Source organism: Mustela putorius, unplaced genomic scaffold (genome assembly GCF_011764305.1).
Source record: "Mustela putorius furo isolate JIRA1106 unplaced genomic scaffold, ASM1176430v1.1 tig00000228_pilon_pilon_pilon, whole genome shotgun sequence".
NCBI lineage: Eukaryota > Metazoa > Chordata > Mammalia > Carnivora > Mustelidae > Mustela > Mustela putorius.
Genome location: NW_025421322.1, coordinates 19,383,590 through 19,398,308, shown reverse-complemented (window position 1 = coordinate 19,398,308; position 14,719 = coordinate 19,383,590).

The following is a 14,719-nucleotide window of genomic DNA, read 5'->3' as shown; positions in this document are numbered from 1 at the left end:
ACAGATGACTTTCCATAAAGCTGTAGGAAACAAAATAGAGAAATCTATTGCGTTTCTATACACTAGTAATGATGCCACAGAAAGAGAAATTAAGAAAACTAACCCATTTGCAATAGCACAAATAAAACAAACAAACAAACAAAAAACCACCCAGGAATAAATTCAACCAACGAGGAGAAAGCCCTATACTCTGAAAACCTGTAGAACATTGATGAGAGAAATTGAGAATGACACAAACAAAAGGAAAAATATTCTGTTCTAATGGACTGGAAAAATATTGTTACAATGGATTAAATGAATCAATGCCATTACAATGTCTCTACTATCCAAGCAATCTACAGATTCAATGCATGCTCTATCAAAATACCAACATTTTTTCACAGAACTGAATCCTAAAATTTGTATGGAACCATAAAAGACCTCAAACAGGGGGCGCCTGGGTGGCTCAGTGGGTTAAGCCGCTGCCTTCAGCTCGGGTCATGATCTCAGGGTCCTGGGATCGAGTCCCGCATCGGGCTCTCTGCTCAGCGGGAAGCCTGCTTCCCTCTCTCTCTCTCTGCCTGCCTGCCTCTCCATCTACTTGTGATTTCTCTCTGTCAAATAAATAAATAAAATCTTTAAAAAAAAAAAAAAAAAAGACCTCAAACAGTCAAAGCAATTTTGAGAAAGTAGAACAAAACTAGAGATATCATAATTCCTGATTTCAAGATATAAAACAAAGCTGTAGTAATCAAAATAGTATGGTACTGACACAAAAATATGCACATAGATCAACAATACAGAATAGTGATCCAAGAAATAACCCTGCCATTATATGGTCAATTAATCTGTGGCAAAAGAGTCAAGAATATGCAATGGGAAAAGATAATCTCTTCAATAAATGGTGCCAGGAAAACTGGACAGCTATACGCAAAAAAATTGAAACTGGACCACTTTCTTCACTGTACACAAAAATAAACTCAAAATGGATAAAGACCTAAATGTGAAACCTGAAACTATAAAATTCCTAGAAAAAAACAGGTGGTAATCTCTTTGATATCAGCTTTAGCAACATTTTTATAAATATGCCTATTCAAGCAAGGGAAACAAAATTAAAAATAAACTATTAGCACTCCATCAAAATAAAAGACTTTTGCACAGCCAAGGGAACCATCAACAAAACAAAAAGTCAACCTGCTAAATGGGAGAAGATACTTATAAATGACATATCCAATAAAGGGTTAGTAACCAAACTCTATAAAGAACCTACACAACCCAACACCAAAAACCCAAATAATCCAATTTAAAAATGAGCAGAGGACCTGAATATAGATTTTCCAAAAGAGACATACAGATGGGGAAAAAAAAAAAAAAAAGACATTCAGATGGCCAACAGACAAATCTCTCAGATGTTCAACATCACTAATCATTAGGGAAATGCAAATCCCAACCATCATGAGATATCACCTCACACCTGTCAGAATGGCTTGAATCAAAAAGACAAGAAACAACAAGTGTTGGCAAGGATCTGAAAGAAAAGCAACCCTCATGCACTATTGGTGGAGATGTAAATTGGTATCGCCACTGTGAAAAACAATACGGAACTTCCTCAAAAAATTAAAAATTGAAATACCATATGAACCAGTAATTCCACTACTGGGTATTTACCCAAAGAAAATGAAAAGATTTACTCAGAAAGATATATGCACCCCTATGATGATTGCAGCATTATTTACAATAGCTGAGATATGGAGACAACCCAAGTATTCAACAATAAGAGGAATGGATAAAGATGTGTTCTATACATACAATAGAATATTACTCAGTCATAAAAAAAAATAATGAGATCTTGCTATTTGTGACAATATAGATGAAACTAGAAGATGTTATGTCAACAAATAAGTCCGAGAGAGACAAATACCATAATGATTTGATTTATATGTGGAATCTAAAAAACACACGAATAAGCAAACAACCAGAAAGCAGAAATAGACCTGTACCCTTTGGTTGCCAGAGGTGAGTGGGTAGGGATGTGGGCAAAAATGGGTGAAGGCGAGGGGGAGATGCATGCTTCCAGTTATAGATGGAATAACTCATGGGGATAAAAGCTACAGCATAGGGAATATGGTCAATGGCATTGTAAAAACATTACATGGTGATACATGGTAGCTACATTTGCAGTGAGGGTAACATAACACATAAGCTTGTAGGCTTGTCAAATCATTATGTGGTACACCTGAAATTAATGTAACATGTGTCATCTACAGTTCAGTAAGAAATAAAAATGTAAAAGTAATAATAAAATAAAATAAACATTTAAAAGTTGGCTCAACCATAGTAGGTAAATGAAGTGGTTTGTTTTAGGTATAGCAGAACCATGAGTATTTGAAGTGGTACTAAAATGTCTAGGTGGGGACTTTGAGGTACAATCCTGTCTTGGCTTCTGTCCTCAAGCTTAGAGCTACCAAAGGGGTATAGTTAAAAGACCAATGCTCAGGGATCTTGAAACCCAGCTTCTAAAATTATTTTGATTATGGAGCCTAAAACTCCATGAAGAAACACATCCCACTCTTTCCAAATGTTGTAAAAATCCCATGAGCTAATTAAAAGCGATCTGAGGAATTTCAGAGGCAAGGTGGGGGGTCGTGGAGGGTAGGGAGGGGGAAAATGAGACAAGAAGTGACCGGGGAGGGAGATAAACCATAAGAGACTCTTAATCTCAGGAAACAAACTGAGGGCTATTAGGGGGTGGGAGAGGAGGGATAGGGTGGCTGGATTATGGACACTGGGGAGGGTATGTGCTATGGTGAGTGCTGTGAAATGTGTAAGAATGGTGATTCACAGACCTGTACCCCTTGGGCAAATAATACATTATCTATTAATAAAAAAATTTTTTAAACCCACATACTAATATGTTGACAAAGTAAAAAATAAATAAATACATGAATAAAAGCAATCTGAAAAGTTCCTAACCTTTATTGTGAAGAGGATACCCTGACTTTGATTCAGGCCATGCATTTGTGCAAAGTTCTTAATCTTTCTGATCACAGGGCAACTTGTGAGAGGAACATCTTCACTTGGAGAGATCACAAGAATCTCAATTCACCTTTGGCATCTCCAATTCCTGCTGATTCATTCATTCATTCTTTCTTTCTTTCTTTCTCTCTTTCTTTCTTTCTTTCGTAGGCTCCACACCCAGCATAGAGCCCAGCATAGGGCTTGAACTCACAACCCGAGCAGAAATCAAGAGTTGGACACTTAAACAACTGAGCTACCCAAGCAGCCCTATCTGGTGATATTTTTACATTTTCAATACATTCCTCTGTTATCCCTACTTAAAGACTTGCAGAGATTACTTCAATGGCCTCATTCACTCAAGATGTATGTAATGAATTCTATCAATTCTCAAAATGTTAATATATTCCTATAACTAGCACATACAGAAAACTCCACTTAGCTCATTAATAAGATAACCAGCAGAATAATAATTAAATAAGAATTTTTTAAATGATACTTTTTAATGTTGTCAATGAAAAGGAGAATGCTGAAATAAGATAGGTGATTCAAATGCAAAGCTAGATAATATTGACAAGGCGAAGCAAAAAACAGTTGTAAGGCATCTGAGCCCTAATCAATTATGAATTGGTGCTGTCAAATATAAACCCCCTTATGTAATTTTCATTTTTCACAAATGAAAAGGTGAAGTTAATAACATATTCAATCTAATATATCCAAAATACTTCAAAATGTAATCAGTCTTTAAAAAAATGTTTTTCTTTTACTAAATCTTAAAAATCTATCATGTGTTTTAGAACTCATCTCAATTTATACTAACCACAATTCAAATGTTCAGTAGCCATATATGTCTAATGGCGTCATTTTGGCACAGCTCAACATAACATTAAGAGTTTGCAAAATCTAGGGGTGCCTGAGTAACTTAGTTAAGTCTCTGACTTCAGCTCAGGTCATGATCTCAGGGTACTGGGATGGAGCCATGTTGGACTCCATGTTCAGTGGGGAGTCTGCTTCTCCCTCTCCCTCTGCCCCTACCCCCACTGTGCTTGCTCGCTCTAAAAGAAATAAAATCTAAGAAAAAAGAAAAAGTTTGCACAGACTTAAGATAATTCTCCCAAATTGATTCTAGGTGCTTATAGTTCCAAAATGCACGAAACAGAGCTTACATTCCAGTATGAAGACAAATAATCAACGATAAACTTAAATTTAAAATCTAATATGCTGGGGTACCTGGGTGGCTCAGTAGGTTAAAGCGTCTGCCTTTGGCTCAGGTCATGACCTCTGGGTCCTGCAATCAAGCCCCACATTGGATTCCCTGTTCAGTGGGAAATCTGCCTCTTCCTCTCCCTCTGCCCCCCAACTCATGCTTGCTTGCTCTCTCTCTCAAATAAGTAAATAAGTAAATCTTAAAAAAAAAAAAATCTAATATGCTAGGGAAAATACAGGTTGCATACCAAGTAGTCAGAGTCAGCCTCATTTAAAAGGTGAAGTTCTGAGCAAAGGCTTGAAGGAAGTAAGAAAGATAAGGGGTTGTAGAGGGGGAAAATGTTTCAGAAGGAATGAACAGCTACAACAAAGACTCTGAGGCGTAAGTATGCCTGATATGTTCAAGATGAAGCAAGACCAGACAATGACTGGAACAGAGTGAGTGGGAGGAAAATAATAGGAGTGAAGGTGGGAGACATAAGAGGGGCCATATCATGTCCAGCTGAGGTTCTCAATCTTGCTGCCCTTGGCTATCAATCAGGGATCTTTAAAAAGTACAGATGTCTGGATCTCAGTGCCTACAGAATGTGTCTCCAGATTCCTATTTCCCAGTGGACACAAAATAGTTGAATGGATTTATGGATGGAAGGATTTATTAAGTAATGGATCTCCCATATAATCTTTGAGTAAATTGATGCTCCTGGAAGGTATACCTTCTTTACTACATGAATGAGAGTAACCCATGACATTTCGCCCCCAGCACCCAAGTTTGAGAATGACAGGTCAAGTGAGACAAAATCTGGTATTTGCAGTTAAATGCAGCAGGGTTGCCATGAGACTCCACTTACTCAACTACAGATTTGGACCATCAGTGCAGAACTGGAAAAGTCTTGTGAAGATTACATGAAGTAAAGAATACCTACAATAGTGAACACTCAATAAGTAGTGGCTACTGTAAACATGTTTAAAACAAAAGATCCATATTAGAAAATGGAGTTTTCAGAATACGAATTTAACGGAGTAGAATGCAAAATAGGAGAATGAGGCGACTAAAGTTCATTGTCAATGCTAGGGGATCTGCGTGAGATGTCAGAGGAACCTGGAGGATGGGTGCTCTCTGAACACTCCCTCCTTTTCAGCATATTATCCTTTTTCTGCCTGCAATGCCCTTGGAGATGAACAATCCTCAAACAGCTGCAAAGATGATGACACAGGAGGCTCCTGAACTCCCTTCTTCCCAAAACACACCAAATGTACTGCTAGACATGGACCAATTTCCTCTCAAAGAAATCCAGAAACTAGCCAAACAACTCCTACACATTGGGTGAACAAAAAATCCTACATCAAAATAGATAAGAAAGGGAGTCAAACCTCACCATAAACCTCACTCCTAGTAGGAGATACATAAAACCATGAGGAAACTCAACTCCCACCTTCTTTGTGAGGAGAAATGGGCTTGGACCCCCACATCTACAGCCAAAATTTTTAGGACTCCCCCTTGAGAGTCAGGCCCCAAAATGCCTAACTCTGAGAGCCAGTGGGGGTTCACATCCATGAGACCCAGCAGACTACATCAAACAAAGCAGAAATCTTTTTTTAAGGTTTTATTTATTTATCTGAGAGAGAGAGGATGAGAAGAGAGAGGTCATCAGGAGAAGCAGCTGAGCCACCCAGGTGCCCAAAGAAGAGATTTTTTTTTTTCAAAGTTTTTTTTTTTTTTTTAAATTTATTTGACACAGAGAGACAGAGAGAGAGGTCACAAGTAGGCAGAGAGAGAGAGGAAGGGGAACCGGCTCCCTGCTGAGCAGAGAGCCTGAGGCAGGTCTTGATCCCAGGACCCTGGGATCATGACCTGAGGCAAAGGCAGAGGCTTTAACCCACTGAGCCACCCAGGTGCCCCAAAGAAGAGATTCTTAACAGGTACATGAGTACTCATGCAGCTATCCCCCAGGTCTTAGCACAAAGCCAAGCAACCCATCACTCATCACCCAGTCTTTCTCTGAAAGGGATCTATTTGCATACTTTAAAAGCTGCTACGGGGCACCTGGGAGGCTCAGTGGGTTAAAGCCTCTGCCTTCGGCTCAGGTCATGATCCTGGGGTCCTGGGATCAAGCCCCAAGTTGGGCTCTCTCTCTGCCTGCTTCTCTGCATACTTATGATATCTATTTCTCTGTCAAATAAATAAATAAATAAATAAATAAATCTTTTAAAAATGATAAAATAAAAGCTGCTACTAAGGGACAGGCTTCTTTCCCCCACTCCTCTTTCAGGCTTTTAATTTAGTGCATATATAGGAGTTACTGTGATTCTCCCCAGAGGCTAGGGAAATCAGCAGACCCCTCCTTTCCCCCTCTCCCTGTAGCTCACTATAAGCCAGTATCTTCCCAAAATAAGCTTTTATATAGGTCAGTTAGGTCCAGTACCTCCCCAAATGGTTCTGGTAGTGTCACAGCCAGTAACCAATCTAGCTGGGTCTGGTGCCCCCCAAAAGCAGCACCATTCCTGCCATACCTAATGGGCAGCCTTGGCTGGGACAGGCAGCCCAACATTTCCCCAAAGAGGCTCTCACCTGGGGGGGTTGGGCGAGGCAAACCACATATCACTAGTGTCTCCATAACAGTCATGGCTAAGTCTTGCAGTTAGCTATCTAGCGATCATGGCCCAGCTGCAACAGGAGGGCACGTGCAGCCCACACAAGGGACACCCCTGGAGATCCTGGCCTTGGTGAGTAGGAGAGAATTTGCTTCTGGACCCCAAAAGATGCCATTTATCTAAGCCCACAACTTCAAGACCAGGAGACATGGTTGATCTACCCTGTACAGTAAAACAAACACAGAAAGTCAGGCAAAATGAGGAAACAAAGGAATGTGTTCAAAATGAACAGGACAAAACCACAGAAAAAGAAGTAAATGAAATGGAAATAAGCAATCTACATGACAGATTTCCAATTAATAGTCATATATATGCTTAGCACACTTGGGAGAAGAATGAAAGAACACAGAACTTCAACAAAGAGAAAATATAAAAAAGAAGCAATCAGAGTTGAATAGTACAACTACTGAAATGAAGAATATAAAAGAGGGTAATAAAACAGTCATAGAAATCAAACAAGCTGAACAGCAAGAAGAAGAAAAAAAAATACAAAAGACTTAATAAGGTAGCAGTTGGTTTTTCAGCAGAAACTTTGCAGACCAAAAGAGAAAGACAGGATATATTCAAAGAACTGAAAGGAAAAAAACTCTACAAACAAGAATATTCTACCTGGCAAGTTTATCTTTCAGAACATAAGAAGATATAAAGAATTTTTCAGGCAAACAATAAAGTTCATTACCACTAAATTGGCCATACAAAAAAAGTTACAGAGATGATCTTTTCAAGAGGAAAGGAAAGGCTATAACTTAGAAGAAAATTATAAAAGGAAAAAAATTCACAGATAAAAATAAACAAATAAAACGAATGGCTAGTTGGCTCAGTGGGAAGAACACATGATTCTAGATCTCAAGATCATGAGTTCAAGCCCTACATTGGGTGTAGAGATTACAAAATTAATAAAACTAAATAAATAAACACATAGCAAAGGTAGTAGATCATTCACTTACAAAGCTAGTATAAGGTCAAAAGACAAAAGTAGTAAATTTGATTATATCTAAAAAATTAGTTAAGGCATTCACAAAATAAACATGTAAAAATATGACATTATATACATAATAAAACATGGAAGGGAGAGCAAAAACATACTGCTTTTAGAATTTTTTTTAATGTAAGAGGTCATTAACTTATTATAGATGGCTATATATTTAGGATGTTATATATGAACCTCATAGTAACCACAAACCAAAAAGTTATAATAGATATGCAAAAAAAAAAAAGAAAAGAAAAGAAAAAGAAGTCTAAGAACACCAAAGGAGTCATCAATCATAAGGGAAGAGAGCAAGAGAATAGGAAAGGAAAAGACAAGAACTGCATAAGCAATCAAAACAACAAAATGGCAAAAAGTACATATCAACTAATAATTACTTTAAATGTAAATGGTCTAAATCCTCCCATCAAAAACATAGGGGAATGGAATGATTAAAAAATACAAGACTCATCTATATGTTACCTACAAAAGACTCACTTCAGACTTAAAGATACATACACACTGAAAATGAAGGGATGGAAAAAGATATTCCATGCAAATAGAAGGAAAAGGCTGATAGCAATATTAATATCAGATATAATAGACTTCAAACACAAGACTGTAGCAAGAGACAAAGAAGGGCATTATATAATGATAAAGGAATCAACCCAACAAGAGGATATAACAATTATAAATATCTGTGCACCATATATAGGACTACCTAAATATATAAAGCAAATATTAACAGTCATATAAGGAAAGACTTAGAGTAATACAATAATGGTACTTTAACACCATACTTACATCAATGGATAGGTCATCCAGACAGGAATTAAGGAAACAGTAGCCTTGAACAACACACTAAACCAGATGGACTTGAGACTAGACCAGATGGACTCAAAACATTTCAGCCAAAAATAGCAGACTACATATTCTCTTCAAGTGCACCTGGAACATTCTCCAAATAGATCACATGTCAGGTTCCAAGCTCAGTGGGGAGTCTGCTTTTCCCTCTCCCTCTGCCTCTTCCCCTCGCCCACCCCCTGCTCATGCTCGCATGTGCTCTCTCTCAAATAAATAAAATCTTAAAAAAAAAAAGAAGGAATTCTATAATTATAAACACCTACATTAGGAAAAAAAAGTCATAACCTAACTTTGCCTCTCATGGAACTAGAAAAAGAGAAAAAAAAATAAGTCCACAGTTAGTAGAAGAAAGGAAATATCAACTATGAATGGAAATCAATGAAATGTAGATTCAAAAAGCAATAAAGAAGGACAATGAATCTCAGAGATATCTTTTTCAAAAAAGTTTTTATTTAAATTCCAGTAATATTGCACATACAGTGCAATATTAGTTTCAGATGTACAATATAGTGATTCAACACTTTGGTACAATACCTAGTGCTCATCACAAAAACTACACTCCTTAACCCCATCACTCATTTAACCCATCCCCATACTGACCTCCCTTCTGATAGCCATCAGTTTGTTCTCTATAATTGAGTCCATTTCTTGGTTTTCCTCCCTCTCTTTTTCTTTTTTTTTCCCCCTTTGCTCATTTGTTTTGTTTCTTATATTCCACATTTGAATGAAATCATGTGGTATCTGTGTTTTTTTGACTGACTTATAAGTTTGCTTAAGAGCTGGTTTTTAAAAAAAAGATAGACTTGGGGTGCCTGGGTGGCTCAGTGGGTTAAGCCTCTGCCTTTGGCTCAGGTCATGATCCCAGGGTCCTGGGATCGAGCCCCACAATGGGCTCTCTGCTCAGCAGGGAGCCTGCTTCCCTTCCTCTCTCTCTGCCTGCCTCTCTGCCTACTTGTGATCTCTGTCAAATAAATAAACTCTTTAAAAAATTTTTTAAAAGATAGACTTTAGTTTTTTTTTTTTAGATTAAATAATGAAGAAGAGAAAACTAAGAAAAATATATTAGAAATAAAAGAAGAGACAATACAATTGATAATGCAGAAATACAAAGGATCTTTAGAGACTACTATGATCCACTGGGAGTGGATAAATTCCTACAACCTACCAAGATTGAATCATGAAGAAATAGAAAATATAAACTGATAAAGGGTTTGGATCAGTAATCAAAAACCACCCAGGAGGGGCGCCTGGGTGGCTCAGTGGGTTAAAGCCTCTGCCTTCGGCTCAGGTCATGATCCCAGGGTTCTGGGATTGAGCCCCACATCGGGCTCTCTGCTCAGCAGGGAGCCTGCTTCCTCCTCTCTCTCTGCCTGCCTCTCTGCCTACTTGTGATCTCTGTCTGTCAAATAAATAAACAAAATCTTTAAAAAAAAAAAAAAAAAAAAAACACCCAGGAAAGAAAGAGAAGCCCAGGGCCAGATGGATTCACTGGTGAATTCCACCAAACATTCAAAGAAGAGCTGGTATCAATCCTTCTCAACCTTTCCAAGAGTAGAAGAGAAGAGCACTTCCAAATGCAGTTTATGAGGCCAGTATTACCTTGATACCAAAAACAGACAAGGACATTACAAGAAAAAGAATTTATAGGACAATATCTATGATGAATTTAGATGCAAAGATCCCCAACAAAATATTAGCAAACCAAATACAATGACACATGAAGAGGATCATACATCATGACCAAGTGAGGTTTATTCCAAGGGATTATTCCAATGGATGCTTCAAACTCTGCAAATCAATCAATGTGATATGTTACATTCACAAAAGGATAAAAATCATATAATCTCAGTGGATACAGAAACATCATTTAACAAAATTTAATATCCTTTCATGGTAAAAACTCCCAATGAAATGGGTATAGAAGGAATATACCTCAACATAATATAGGCCATATATGACAAGCCCATAGCTAACAAACTTGGTGGTGAAAAGGTTAAAGCATTGCTTCTAAAATCAGGAAGGATACACAATGTTCATTATTGACACTTTTATAGAAAATAGAATTGGAAGTCCTAGCCAGAGTAATCAGGAAAAAAAAAAATAAAAGGCATCCAAATCAGAAAGGAAGACATAAAACTGTCTCTATTTGCAAATGAGATTATGTATAGGAAACCTTAAAGACTCCACCAAAAAACTGTTAGAATAAATTCAGTAAAGTTGAAGGATATAAAATCAATATGCAAAAATCAGTTTCTATACACTATTGAGCTATCACAAAGAGAAATAAATAAAACAATCCTATGTAACTTGTAGCATCCAAAAGAATAAAATGCTTAGCACTAAGTTTAGTGGAGAAGGGGTGTCTGGCTGGCTCAGTTAGTACAGCATGCAACTCTTTGCCTTAGGGTTGTGAGTTTGAGCCCCATGTTGGGTGTAGAGATTACTTAAAAAATAAAATAAGATCTTAAGAAAATAAAAATAAATCTAACCAAGGAAGTGAAAGATGTGTACACTGAAAATTATAAGATGCTGATGAAAGAAATTGAAGACAAATACATGGAAAGCTATTCAATGCTCATAAATTAGAAGAATTAGTATTGTTAAAATGTCTCTAATACCCAAAGCCATCCAAAGATTCAACGTAGACCTTACTGAAATTTCCATGGAGGGTGTCTGGGTGGCTCAGTCAGTTAAGTGTCTGACTTTGGCTCAGGTCATGATCTCAGGGTCCTGGGGTCCTGGGCTAGAGCCCAAGTTGGACTCTGTGTTCATGGGGAGTCTTCTCCCTCTACTCCTCCCCTGGCTTGTGCTCGCATGCTATGTCTCTCTGATACATACATAAATAATCTTAAAAACAATAAAGTTCCTATGGCATTTTTCACAGAAATAGAGCAAATAAATCTAAAAAGTATAGCATGAAGAACCAAATAGCCAAAGCAATCTTGAGGAAAAAGAACAAAGCTGGAGGCATCATCCTTCCTGATATGAAACTATATTAAAAAGCTATAGTAATTAAAGCAGTATGGTACTGGCATATTAAAATAAAACATAGATTAATGAAACAGAATAGAGTCCAGAAATAAATCTACGTATATGTGGTCAGTTAATTTATAACCAAGGAGCCAAGAACATACAATGGGAAAAGAATGGTCTCTTCAATAAATGGTTTTGGTTAAGTGGGTAGCCACATGCAAAAGAACAAAAATAAACCCCTATCTTATGCCGTACACAAAAATGAACTCAAACTGGATCAACTCAAAAGACATGAAGAAAAACTTCTAGAAGAAAACACAGAGGATAATTTCCTTGACAACTGTCTTGGCTATGACTTTTTAAGTTTTTATTTTTATTTGAGAGAGGGAAAGAGAGAGAGAGAGCATGAGAAGAGCAAGGGTCAGAGGGAGAAGCAGACTCTCTGCCGAGCAGGGAGCCCCATGCAGAACCCGGGACTCCAGGATCATGACCTGAGCCGAAGGCAGTTGCTTAACCAACTGAGCCACCCATGTGCCCCAATGCCAGACTTTTTAAATTTGATACCAAAAACAAAGGTAGCAAAGAGAAAACAAACAAGTAGACTACGACAAACTAAAAAGCTTTTGCACAACAAAGGAAACCATCAATAAAATGAAAAGGTCATATAAAGAATGGGAGAATATATTTGGAAATCCATATATCTGATAAAGGATTAATATCCAGAATATACAAATAAGTTCTACCTCAATAGCAAAACAAATAATCCAGTTAAAAAAAAGAACAGAGAAACTGAATAGACGTTTTCTCAAAGGCAACATCCAAAGGCCAACAGGTACATAAATAGGTACTCAACATCTCTACTTACCAGAGAAATGAAAACCAGAACCACAGTGCGATATCCCCTCACACCTGTTACAATGGCTGTCATAAAAAAGACAACAGATAACAAGCACGATGAGGATGCGGAGGCAAGAGAATTCCTGTGCACAGCGAGTAGGATTGTAAATCCATAATGGAAAACATTATAGAGGATCCTCAAGAAATTAAAAATAGAATTATAATATGATCTAGTAATCCCACTTCTGGGTAGACAAACAAAGGAAGAGATAGCTGTATGCTTAACGTTTATTGCAGTAGTCACAATAGGCAAGATATGGAAACAACCTCCGCATCCATCGATGAGTGAATAAAGAAAATACGGTCTCGGGGTGCCTGGGTGGCTCAGTGGGTTAAGCCTCTGCCTTCGGCTCAGGTCATGATCTCAGGGTCCTGGGATCGAGTCCCGCATCGGGCTCTCTGCTCAGCAGGGAGCCTGCTTCCCTCTCTCTCTCTCTGCCTGCCTCTCCATCTACTTGTGATTTCTCTCTGTCAAATAAATAAATAAAATCTTTAAAAAAAAAAAAAAAAAAAAAAAGAAAATACGGTCTCTTTCTCTCTTCCCCCTTCTCCCTCTCCACCTCCACCCCACACATACACTGGAATATTATTTCATCATGAGAAAGAAGGAAATCCTGCCTTTTGTGACAATATGGATGGAACTTAAGAGAATAATGCTGAGATAAATCAGAGAAAGACAAATACTGTATGGTAACACTTAGATGTAGAATCTAAAAAGCTAAACTCACCAAAATATAGAAAAAAATTAGAGTAAAATGTTGGTTACCAGTGGCTGGGGGATGGTGGGAATGGGGAGATGTTGGTCAGAGTATTAACTTCCAGTTACAGTGAATAAGTTCTGGGGATCTAATGTACAGCATGATTATTCAAATAGTTAATAATACCAAATTATACACTCAGAAATTGTTAAGAGCTTATATGTATTCACTACAAAAAAAGAAATGGTCATTATGTGATGAGATGGAGTTGTTAGCTTATCCTATTGTGGTAATCATTTTGCAACACATAAGTGTAACAAATTAACAAACGTACAACTTAAAGATATAATGTTATATGTCAATTATATCTCAAACCTTGGGGGGGGGGTAAAGGAAATGAAATGGATGAATATTATAATTGTATCACTTTTCCACCATCTTAGAAAGGAATTCCAGTTTCAAGACATCTATTAAGGATCTTCTTCTAGACAATTAAAGCATATAGTGCCAAATAACTGGAAATAATCACAAACCCTTAGAAGTCAGAAGGGCTCCTCAATAGTCATCAGTGAGGGTCCTAACTGAAAAGCAGATGAACACCTACACCATTTAGAAACATTCCACCTGTTAAAATTCTAAGGTGGTATGACCTATTGGTTATTATAATACAATTAACTAAGAAGCATTTTTACAAGTCTCTTATCACAACATTATGTCTTATGAAACCACATAAAACCACCCCTGACTTCACAATCAGGCACACCTGGGTTTAAAGCCCAGTTCTGTCACTCATGTCCTGGGCAAACCTTTTATCTTTTCTGAATCTCAATTTCTTAATCTATAAAGTTGGGTCGCAATACCTATATCTCATGAGTTTGTGAGACTACGCTATGAAAGCAACAGGCATCAGGCCAGGCCAACAGCTGGTACCTAGAAAGTATTAGTAAGTATGTAATTATATCCTTCTATACATTTCTCCTTTTTTTCATTATTTTTATATTATCAGAACACGCAATTAAATTTTTAGAAGTCTTTTAAGTCTCTCCCATAAAAACAAGATTTTTATTTATTTATTTGATAGAGATCACAGTAGGCAGAGAGAGAGAGGAGGAAGCAGGCTCCCTGCTGAGCAGAGAACCTGATGTGGGGCCCGATCCTAGGACCCTGAGATCATGACCTGAGCCAAAGGCAGAGGCTTTAAGCCACTGAGCCACCCAGGCGCCCCTATAAAAACAATTTTTAAAATTTCGCTCTTGGGCGCATGGGTGGCTCAGTCATTAAGCATCTGCCTTTGGCTTGGGTCATGATCCCAGGGTCCTGGGATCAAGCCCCACATCAGGCTCTCTGCTCAGCAGGGAGCCTGCTTCTCCCACTTCTACTCCCCCTGCTTATGTTCCCCCTCTCTCTGTCAAATAAATAAATAAAATATTTTTAAAAATTTTCGCTCTTATAAAATTTGGAAGCCAAG